Raw genomic sequence first — 10497 nt, forward strand, 5'->3', positions numbered from 1 at the left:
ACCCCATTTACAAGAACCTTTTGATCCTGACCTGTCAGCCAATTGCTCACCCATTGTATTATGTATTTATCCAGCTATATGCTGGACATCTTGTCCAGGAGGATACTGTGAGAGACACTATCAAAGGCTTTACTGAAATCCAAAAAGATCACATCGACAGGCTTCCCTTGGTCAACTAGGTGGGTAACCTTGTTGTAGAATGCAATTAAGTTTGTTGAGCAAGACTTTCTCCTCATGAACCTGTGCTGGCTGGGACCAATGACTGTATAGTCATTCAGATGTTTTTCAATAACTCCCAGAACAATCTTCTCCATGATTTTGCTGGGAACAGAAGTGAGGTTGACAGGCCCGTAATTGCTGGGATCATCCCTGTTGCCCTTCTTGTAGATTGGGATGACGTTTGCCAGCTTCCAGTCTTCCAGGACCTCTCCAGTTTCCCAAGACGGTTGAAAAATCAAGGAGAGAGGTCTCGCTATGACATCAACCAGTTCTTTAAGCACCCTTGGATGAATTCCATCAGACCCCATTGACTTGTAGGGATCTAGCTGGAGGAACAAATCCCCTACAAGTTCCAGATTGATTGGGAGTTTATCGTTCTCACAGCCATGGTTTTCCAGCACAGGGCTATGGGGGCCCCTAAGTCCATCATTGGTGTTGAAGACTGGAATGGCCTGCCCCTGTGCTCTTAGTAGGTGGTACTTAAAAAATGACCAACACTGATGGACCCCAACACCTTCAAAAGCTTCTTCCCAGGGAATCTTACTAAGTACTTCTCTGAGCATCCTCAAGTCTGCTCTCCTCAGATCTAGTGTTAAGGTCTTGTCAGCAGTTTTCCTCCCATTAGCAAAGATTTTAAACTGCTTCGTGATAGCTGTGGCCAAGGGATCCACCAATTGCCACTTCTCCCACAAGACCCTCTCTGTTAGTGAGAATCAAATCTAGGAAGGCACCTTTCCTGCTTGGTTCCCTTGGTACCTTCACCAAGAAGTTATTGTCCAGTTCCTTGTTGTTATTGTTTTTTGACTGGTGTTTTTTGCTGTTCTGTTAAACTCTTCCTATCCCAAACCATGAGTTTTCACAGAATCACAGAATCACAGAATGGTTAGGGTTGGAAGGGACCTCTGGAGATCATCTAGTCCAACCCATCTGCTAAAGCAGATTCACCTAGAGTAGATCACACAGGCGAGTCTTGAATGTCTCCAGAGAAGGAGACTCCACAACCTCTCTGGGCAGCCTTTTGCAGTGCTCTGTCACCCTCAAAGAAGACTTTCCTCATATTCAGATGGAACCTCCTATGCTTCAGTCTGTGTCCATCCTATCATTGGGCACTACTGAAAAGAGTCTGATCCCATCTTATTGACATCCACCCTTGAGATATTTATAAACATTTATAAGATCGCCTCTAAGCCTTCTCCAGACTGAACAGTCCCAGCTCTCTCAGTCTCTCCTCATAAGAAAGATGCTCTAGGCCCCTAATCATCTTTGTACCCCAACACTGGACTCCCTCCAGTAATTCCTTATCTTTCTTAAACTGGGGAGCCCAGAACTGGATGCAACACTCCAAATGCGGCCTCACCAGGGCAGAGTAGAGGGGGAGGATAACCTCCCTGGACCTGCTTGTGAAGGGGTTTCGTTAGAAGGAGATATGTTGTTGAATTAGTCAGGCCCAAAGGAATCTCAAGGCCACTTCAAGAAGCTGAGAACAGAATCTGCTGTGAGAAAGAGGGGCGTTTCTTCATTAACAGGGCCTCAGCATGGCGTGAGTCATTGAACCTATCATCGGTGGGGCTCCAGCGTGTGGACTGCCCATGATACTCATTTAGCGAATCCATGCTTGGAGCGTGGATTCGTGATTAGAGAATAGTTGCATATATAAGGAGACATGTTTCTGTAATAAATGGCTTTGGCGTGATTCACATTGAATCGGAGTGCTGAGTCCTTTATCGTTCCAACACCTGCTGGTCACACTTTTCCTAATGCACCATAGGATACTGTTGGCCTTCTCGGTCACAAGGGCACATTGCTAGTTCATGATCAACCTGTTGTCGACCAGAACTCCCAGGTACTTCTCTGCAATGCTGCTTTCCAGCAGGTCCACCCCTAACCTGTACTGGTGCCTGGGGTTATTCCTCCCCAGGTACAGGATCCTACACTTGCCCTTGTTGAACTTCATTAGGTTTTTCTCTGCCCAGTCCTCCAGCCTGTCCAGGTCTCACTGAATGGCAGCACAGCCTTCTGGTGTGTCAACCCTTCCTCCCACTTTGCTATCACCAGCAAACTTGCTGAGGGTGTTCTGTTACATTATACATCTGCTTTAGGAATGGTGATTTTAAAATCCCTGAAGGTAACTACTGTAACAAACGTACAGCAACATACAGCTCTCTTTTTCCCTTCTGTAGGCTCTACTTTTTCCATGCTAATTATCAGATCAAAGTATATCTTTTTCTTGTGTATCCTGTTCTTCTGTGTGCATTGTTAATTAAAAAAAAAAAAAAAAAAAAGTATTATGGAAGACAAGAAGAAGGAAAAGAAGACATTTCTGTGAGAGAATAGGAGCATGTGTATCTCTGTTAAATGTTGGCTAGCAGCATGCTAGATGAAAAAAGCTCCTGAATACAGTACACAATAGCATAGCTGGATATTCAAAGGTGATTACAACAATCAACTCCAGAGAACAAGTTCTTCCAACCTTATTCGAAGTTTCATGCTGCTTTAAGATGAGATAACATTTTTCTCTAGAACTGTAATAAGATTACTTTCATTACGAATTTGTGAAAGCTGAATTTTATTAACAAATGGATTTTCACTGGAAAAGACTTCAGAGACTAACTGAAAATCTCTGTCTCCCCAGAAATTATATAAAAACTTGTTTTTGAATCTGTCCCCAAATACCAGTGTTTGGACCATTCTCTGATATTTCATAGAACAGCCTGTAATTAGACTGATCAAAAAATCAATTAAACTTCATCTTTACCTGGCATCCCAGGGGGCCTGAGTGGTCCTGGGGGCGCTTGGCAGAATCAAACTCCAAAGTCACCATGGCAGCAGGAACTACGGTCTAGATTCTGTGGTCTGGTTTGTGGAGGCTAAACGCACAAAAGTTTTAAATAGCTAACTCATGGAGGACATCAGTCACATGAATGTTGTTTACAGGGTCTTCATTTACATATTCCCTGTTTATCTATTTGTTAAGTTTTCCAAACACTTCTTATTTGGGTTGGTTTGTCCCTAAAGATGTCATTTTTGGAACATTTAAGGGGAAAGCTCTACAGATGTTCTAAAAGCTATATGACTAATAAAAAACCCAACTTGTCCTGTCAAATAATGGGGGTTTTGAAAACAAAATAATACTGAGTAATGAAAGTTAGATGAATATTTCAGTTAGGTTCCTATCCTGCTTTTCACTGATCTCACATTTCAGCTGACCTTTGTTGACAAACAAGCACATGTGCAATGAGTGGTAGGAAACAAGGGTCTTAATTTGACCTTCAGCGATGAACTATCCTCCACTAAACATAAAGAAAACTGTTGGACTACTGGAAGGAGATGTTTGAAAATGTCTGTGCAGCATATTCCTGTTCATGGCCCCAGACTTGCGTATTTACAGGCTATTAAAGTTGGGAGAACCTAAAAAAGCGTCAAGGTACATGGCAAAAAATTGAACTGACCACAACACCTGGTGTTATGGACATTTGATTATTTGTAGTTGTGGGTGTATAACTATCAAAACTTATTTATATGCTGAAATTAATATAGCAACATAAATAAACATGACTTTATTATACGCAGCTCAGTTACTGTAATAATAGTTTGATAATAGCTTTATTTCAGTGCTTTTATTTCCCAAATTGTTGTATTTATACTAATGGGGTCAATTCTGGCTGGATTTCATAACTAGGCTCTTGTGTTGATTTAGCCATCTCAAAGCTTCTGATGGGTCAGCTGAGATAAAGGTACTACGTTTGATTTTATTTCTCCACCTTTGTGCATCTGCTCATACTAGTGAGAAAAGTAGGGATGTTCAGCACCACTGGACCCACTGCTTTGCTATGCTGGGTGTGTGTCACTGTTTAATTGCAGAGCGACAATAAACTGTGGCAGATGCTCTCAGTCAACCCCCTCCCCCCCCTAACATCCCCCCTCTCCACTAAGGAAAGGCAATAGGAGGAAAAGAGAGACAGACTTGCAAGTTGGAAAAAGTTAGAAATGTTTTACTAATGCTACTAATAAAATAGAGAAAATAATACAAAATATACAAAACCAATCTTGAAATTTCTGGCAGCTCAGTGCCAACTGCTCCGGCAGCAGCAGGGCAGGCACCTGGAAGTCCTGGGTTGGACTCTGCAGCAAACTGGATTCAGGGATGCGGGGTCTGTCACTAGGCCTCAGATCGCAGGGTCCTCTCCAGATGGCGGCCATAGCCAAAGAGAGCAAGATCCTCATGATCTCCCACTTTTATACGGTGTTATGATGTGGGTGGGATGGAATACTTAGTTGGTCAATTTTAGTCACCTGTTCAGTTCGCTCCTCCTTGCAAATACATCCCTCTCACTTATGGAACATACATTCTTATCAGTGACCTTGCATTCAATTGCTATGTTTATCAAAACATGTAGCCAACTTCAGAAAAGTGCAGTTACTAAGAAGAACTTAGCTGAAAGGAAAATTCACTAAAAGAGAAACTGGTCTTGTTTTTAACAAAACCAGGACAGTGTGCCACAACAGATTAGAACTGACAATGGTCCTGGCTGCACTGCCAGATCCACACAATATTTTTTATAGCAATGGGGTGTTTTGCACGTCATGGGTATTCCACATTCTCCCATTGGACAGGTTATTATTGAACAGGGAATATGATGCCTCAGAAACAATTAGGCAATGCAACATATACTTTAAATTTTTTGAATCGTACTATGCCTCCCTTCCTCTATCACAGCAGTGGAAAAACACTTCTGTGTTCCAAATTCACTGTCTCAGAGACCAAAGGTTTTGTATTGGGACCCCCTGCACAACAGTCAATGGCAAGGGCCTGTAGAGTTAATCACCTGGGGGAGGGGATATGCATGTGTTTTTCTGTGTAACCTCATCTAGGTGTTCTTGCTCCGGCAGGGGGATTGGACTAGATGATCTTTTGAGGTCCCTTCCAATCCCTAACATTCTGTGATTCTGTGATTCTGAGTTCTTCTTCCAACAGCACCGAGGTGGCTTCCTGCGAAATATGTTAAACCTTACTATGAGTTGGAAAAACACGACACACAACCCAATGCCAGAGATGCAGCGTCTGTCCCTGCAGCAGAGGGCAACAAATGGAAGAGACCAAAGGAAGAGGTCAGTGATGTTACCTGGGGGCAGCTGAAGAAGTTACAACAAAATGCAAGTACTATGATGGCAACAGCAGGTGCCCCCCTCACTCCAGTTAACACCTTCTTAGCCTATTTGTCTATTATCTTCTGTCACAGTGCAGTAAGGTTTTGTTTTGTGATGATCAGTTTTGGCATGATTCCAACTGTAGAGGGAAAGCATGAATATTTGGCTTACATCGTGAATCCATCTCTTTTCAGACCTATTACATGGTGGGATCCCAAAGTTCCTCTCTCCAACAATGACACGCACTGTGTAGGTGGTGCATGGATACCACCAGCAGGTAAGTTGCTGGAAAACAAGGATTGGATTGGATTAATCAAACACAACAGTATTTTGTTGAGATGCCTCCTGTATGTGTTTCTAACAAACCAATTAACTATTGTTTAATGATGTCAGAGAAATTTCACTTGTTTTATTAACAATGAGAGGATAGAGGGGTAGTTCAAGGCAATTTAACTTTTATTACCATTCCGGGTCTTGAACACCGAGATGTAAGTCACAATTCTGCTCTGAAACCCCCTGCTGACATTCCAATATGCAAGGTATCTAGAAGAACCACAGGAGATGTTCTGAGTTTGTACTGGCCCCCCTGTAAATTAGAGGTTCCAGCATATCAGAATGGTACAGATTTACATTATTGGGACTGGGAACCCAGAGGACATTTGATTTCAAATTCATCTAAGCCTCTTAATTTTTCACAACAAAGCCATGAGACATTAAAATGGTCAGAAGGTGGGTTGTCAGGACTAGTTTTGCAGGTACAAGTAAACGATAGCCTTAGTCCATTTCATTCGAAAATCCAGCGATTAGCCTTGCCTTTTTTTATGGAGAGTGTGGCTCATGGAAATTATAAGAATATCCAAAGTCAATACACATTAAAGCTCACTCACTGGCATAATGATTTGTACCTGAGTTATGATTTGTACTTCACACCCTTATGTGCTGGCAGTTGTTGCTGATGTACAGATATCAATGGAAGATTATATCTATGTGGTAAATTTGACTAACTCTGTTTATGCCAATTGTCATCACCTTGATAGGCATTACCCTTGCTGTCTTCTTGCTGGTGGCTCTGTACAGAACGTGCCAGAAGAAAACTACAGAGAGACAAGAGAATGGCACTGAACAGTCAGATAAAGGACTTCAAATTCTTTCTTTAAGACAACTTCTGCTGAGACTGGAGAGCACCCATCTCAGGGGAAGAATAAAACTTGACAGCTCTTCAAACCTCTGCAATAAATATTTGTGAAGCAGCCCTGTTGTGGATGGGAGATAAAGAAAATGTTTTGGCTGCCAGAATAAAACTGCATTGCGATTGGGAATATACTCAAAAGAATTTATGTGTAACACCGTTAAAATGGAATTATAGTGATTATGAGTGGAATCAAGTGAAACAACATCTCCAGGGAACATTTTCAGCTAATGTGCAAGGCATGGTGTCCCGTCCCAACAGATGGGATGAGGGATGAGTTAACTCTGAACACGACATGCACCCTGAATCAACAGATGAGATCAGGTGTGAGTTAACTCTGGGTAATTCTGCGCGGCAATGCGAAGTGAATGACAGACAGTCACTCTGGGGGTCCAATTATGAATTTACTAAAAGCACGTGGTGGAATATAAATTACAGCTATTAGTGACTTGACAAAAGTACGTTATAATATCACAAAACTTATCAATACATTGGCAGCAAAAGTACTTCTACAAACGGTGGATTGGCAACTATTAGTAACTATAATACAAAACTTAACAAGATTTTAACAGCAGAACTTAAAATGATGTTGCATTTATATGTTCAAGAAAAAGGAAAAGAGAGAGAGAGAGAAGGGAGACTAAGATAGGAGAGAGAAAGAGAGTAAGATATAAACTAAGATATGAGAGAGAGAGAAAGAGAGTAAGATATCGCTACTGCACAGGTTATCAATCCAGCGATGTCCAGTGAAGGGAGGGTGGACGTGTTGAAGACTTCGGTCACGCTGCACAGCATATACACGCCACACCTGGTGCCACGCGCGAGGTCATTTTATAACCCAGTTCATTTACATGTGGGCAGTTCATCTCCTCCCTCTGCTTGCTCTTAATGCTAATTAGGAAGACTCTTCTGGAAATGGGTCTGGGGTCTTCAAACTAGGGGAAAGTTCACAATACTGACCAGAAATGAGTTGTCTTGCCCATCGGGGTAGCTGTTGGTTTGTGGTTTCTTCTGGTAGTTGGTTGTCCGACAGATGGTTCGTCTCTATCATCCCAATTAGGCCATGAGGCCTTTCACAGCAACACTGTTAATTGCCCGTATCTTCCAAGGTGTCTGCCTCCATGGCCATAAAACTTCGGGAAAGATAAGATGAGGTGTCATCTATCTCTTCCCCCCAAAGTAACAAAACCCAGACGTTTAAGGCATAACAAGGTCCTTTGTTCTGCTAAGGATGGGGAGGGAAGCGCTTCAAGGTTGTCACACATGGTTCAGGATTTAGCCGGTGCCCTGCAAAAACAATTGCACGATTTACAAGAATTAACATGGAAAAACATAATGGATGACATTTCTAATAGTGTAATGTGATTAAACCCAAAACATGGTTTTCAGGCCTCAATCTGCATATATGGGTTTTCATGGGAATTGTACGTGCTTGTGTAATATTTTTTCTTGTAGTCCTCTGAATCATGTGGAGAATGATACAGAATGACCATCTGGACAAATAATACTAACATGATTAAATTACAGCAATTAGTCAAAACATAAAGGACCTTGGACAGGTTATACAGAAGTATGTTTTTTATGAGTGTAAGGAGTGATAGCCCAGGCCAGTGAGAATGATATCTTGGGTCGGAACACCACCCACATATGTATGATGTGTGAATGTTTGGTCTGGGCCTATGTGTTTGGAACAACATTTTTTTGACAAAAACATCCTGTTTAACCTCTTGGTCCAGGCCCGTATCTGTAAAGATATAAATTGAGAAAGGCTGATTAAATAAGGCTCAGCTCAGCTTGGCTCAGCTCTGCCTGGCTCTGCTCTCACTGCTAACAAGAACTCTGTGTCTGCATCTCTGTCTGTGCCTGTGTGTGTGTCATTCTCATTGTCACAGCTGTGGATTCAGTTTTTCTCCCCAAGGACAAATCTGACCTGCTGCTTGTAGTTCTCCATTTGTCTCAGGGACAGCCCCAGGAACAGGGGCAGTTCATGGTTATCTCAGTCCACAGGTTTGCCAGGCAGAGCTGTGTCTCTTTGCTTTATGCTTTTGTCCCTTATTTTGAAGTTCTAATGGCAGGAATCTTAATTCAATTTAAGTGAAATCTTGGATTCTCAAGCCAGATGTTCAGGATCACTGAATGTACATTGTAGATTAGCTCTCAAGCCTTGCTTCAGTGTATAAATATTAATCAGCTAAACAGCCTTGCAGAAGAGGCTCATCAGCCTATGCTTTATGACTACTGAAAATCCTTATTTGAAAAAATAAAAAAGCAAGTATTCCAGTTATTTCAATAGGCAAGGAGAGATGGAAAGGAATTTAATGGAGAGTGAAGCAAGACTTCTGTAAAAACAGTTCCAAATTTTGGAAGCTGCTGTCACCAAAATGGGATTTCTTTTTCAGGGAGAGAGGATTTTTTTGGTAAGAAAGGAATTTGAAAACCCTTGAATCTGTAAAATTTGGAATGACTCAGAGACAAGCATTAATTTATCTTGGCACTTAATTTGATTCAGCAAGTGCTGGGACAATGCTGATCTTTTCAGCTGCTGTTAGGTCTTTCACAGCTTTCCAAACTCCATTCCAGGAACTTCCTGTGGCAAATCTTTTCAACACGGATAATGAACATCCACAGCACCCATCTCCCAAAGGGAGGAGAAATAAAACTAAAGAGATTTGGGGTTCAAAGCCCCCATCTATCATTTCATGCAAAAGCTGAAACAATCATGTTTCTTGGCAGCTATTGGAAAGAAGAAACATTCCCTTCTTTGCTTTCTGATAGAGTCCATGTGGTTCATATCCATCACTGCTCTGGCAGTTTGATGCTACACATATTTATTTGGTCCAAATTAATAATAGAGTTTAGACTCCGCTCTTTTATTTCCAGTTGTTTGAACAGAATCCCATCTGCAGAAATCTTTGCTGCCCATCATTCTCCTCTTTGCCTTCAGCAAGGAATAGCTGGCCCACAAAATCACCATCTACAGGCAGAGATTTTGGACTCAGAAGTAATAAGCAGTGGAAGAACTGATTCTCCATTCTTGATCTAAAAATGATCATATACACTTATCTAAATATGTGAACCAAATCTAAAGTAGTTTTACATCAAAATAGTAGTGCTTTGAATTCACTTTGTACTGGAATAAAACAATGAAAATGCTTCATGCTGAGAACATATCCTACTGATCTGGAGATGAGAAAAGGACTGACCTAAAAGGTTTGATTTTGCTTTTAGTTTCGGGGCCAGTGTGTGTTGCAAGATTGCTGACAGAGAAAATAAAATCTGATCCCTTCCCTAGCTCTCAGTTGTGTGTTTGTACACCCAGCATCACCCTTCCATCCTTTGCTAGCTGAGCTCAAGCACAGCCATAATTACCTTTCCGCTGTTGGTTCTCTGGCAGCAGGATGTGCCTCTGTCTGGTAATCAACAGTTTAAGACAAAGTGAAGTACATGAATCTGTTTATGTCACATAATGAGATATCAGGTAAAATACAATAACTGCTAGGTGAAAGTTGCTTCCCACCTGTGCTAGTTTTGCTGGGATCAAGTAAATTTTCTTCACAGTAGTTAGAATATTTTCTTTTTAATAGCTAGCATAGTCTTTTGTTTTGGATTTAGTATGAGAATAATGTGATAACACACTGAACTTCCCATGCCTTTGCCTAGGACAGAGTTAATTTTTTCTCTCCAGTAGCTAGGTTGGAGATGGTATGAAAATAATTTGAGGACTCACTGATGTTTTGGCTGTTACCAAGGAGACCAAGGACTTTTTCAGCTTTCCAGTTCCAGGCACACATAGAAGCTGGGAAGGAGCACAGACAGGACAGCCTGGGATCAGCTGTTCGAGACCGGGGCGCTCTCTTTTCTGGGACTGGCCGTTTGGTGCAATCATGTTTGAGTGCGAACTGTTGTCCAGTTCTTCCAGGATTGGCGGTACAAGACTAGAG

Source organism: Patagioenas fasciata, chromosome W (genome assembly GCF_037038585.1).
Source record: "Patagioenas fasciata isolate bPatFas1 chromosome W, bPatFas1.hap1, whole genome shotgun sequence".
In the NCBI taxonomy this organism is placed as follows: domain Eukaryota; kingdom Metazoa; phylum Chordata; class Aves; order Columbiformes; family Columbidae; genus Patagioenas; species Patagioenas fasciata.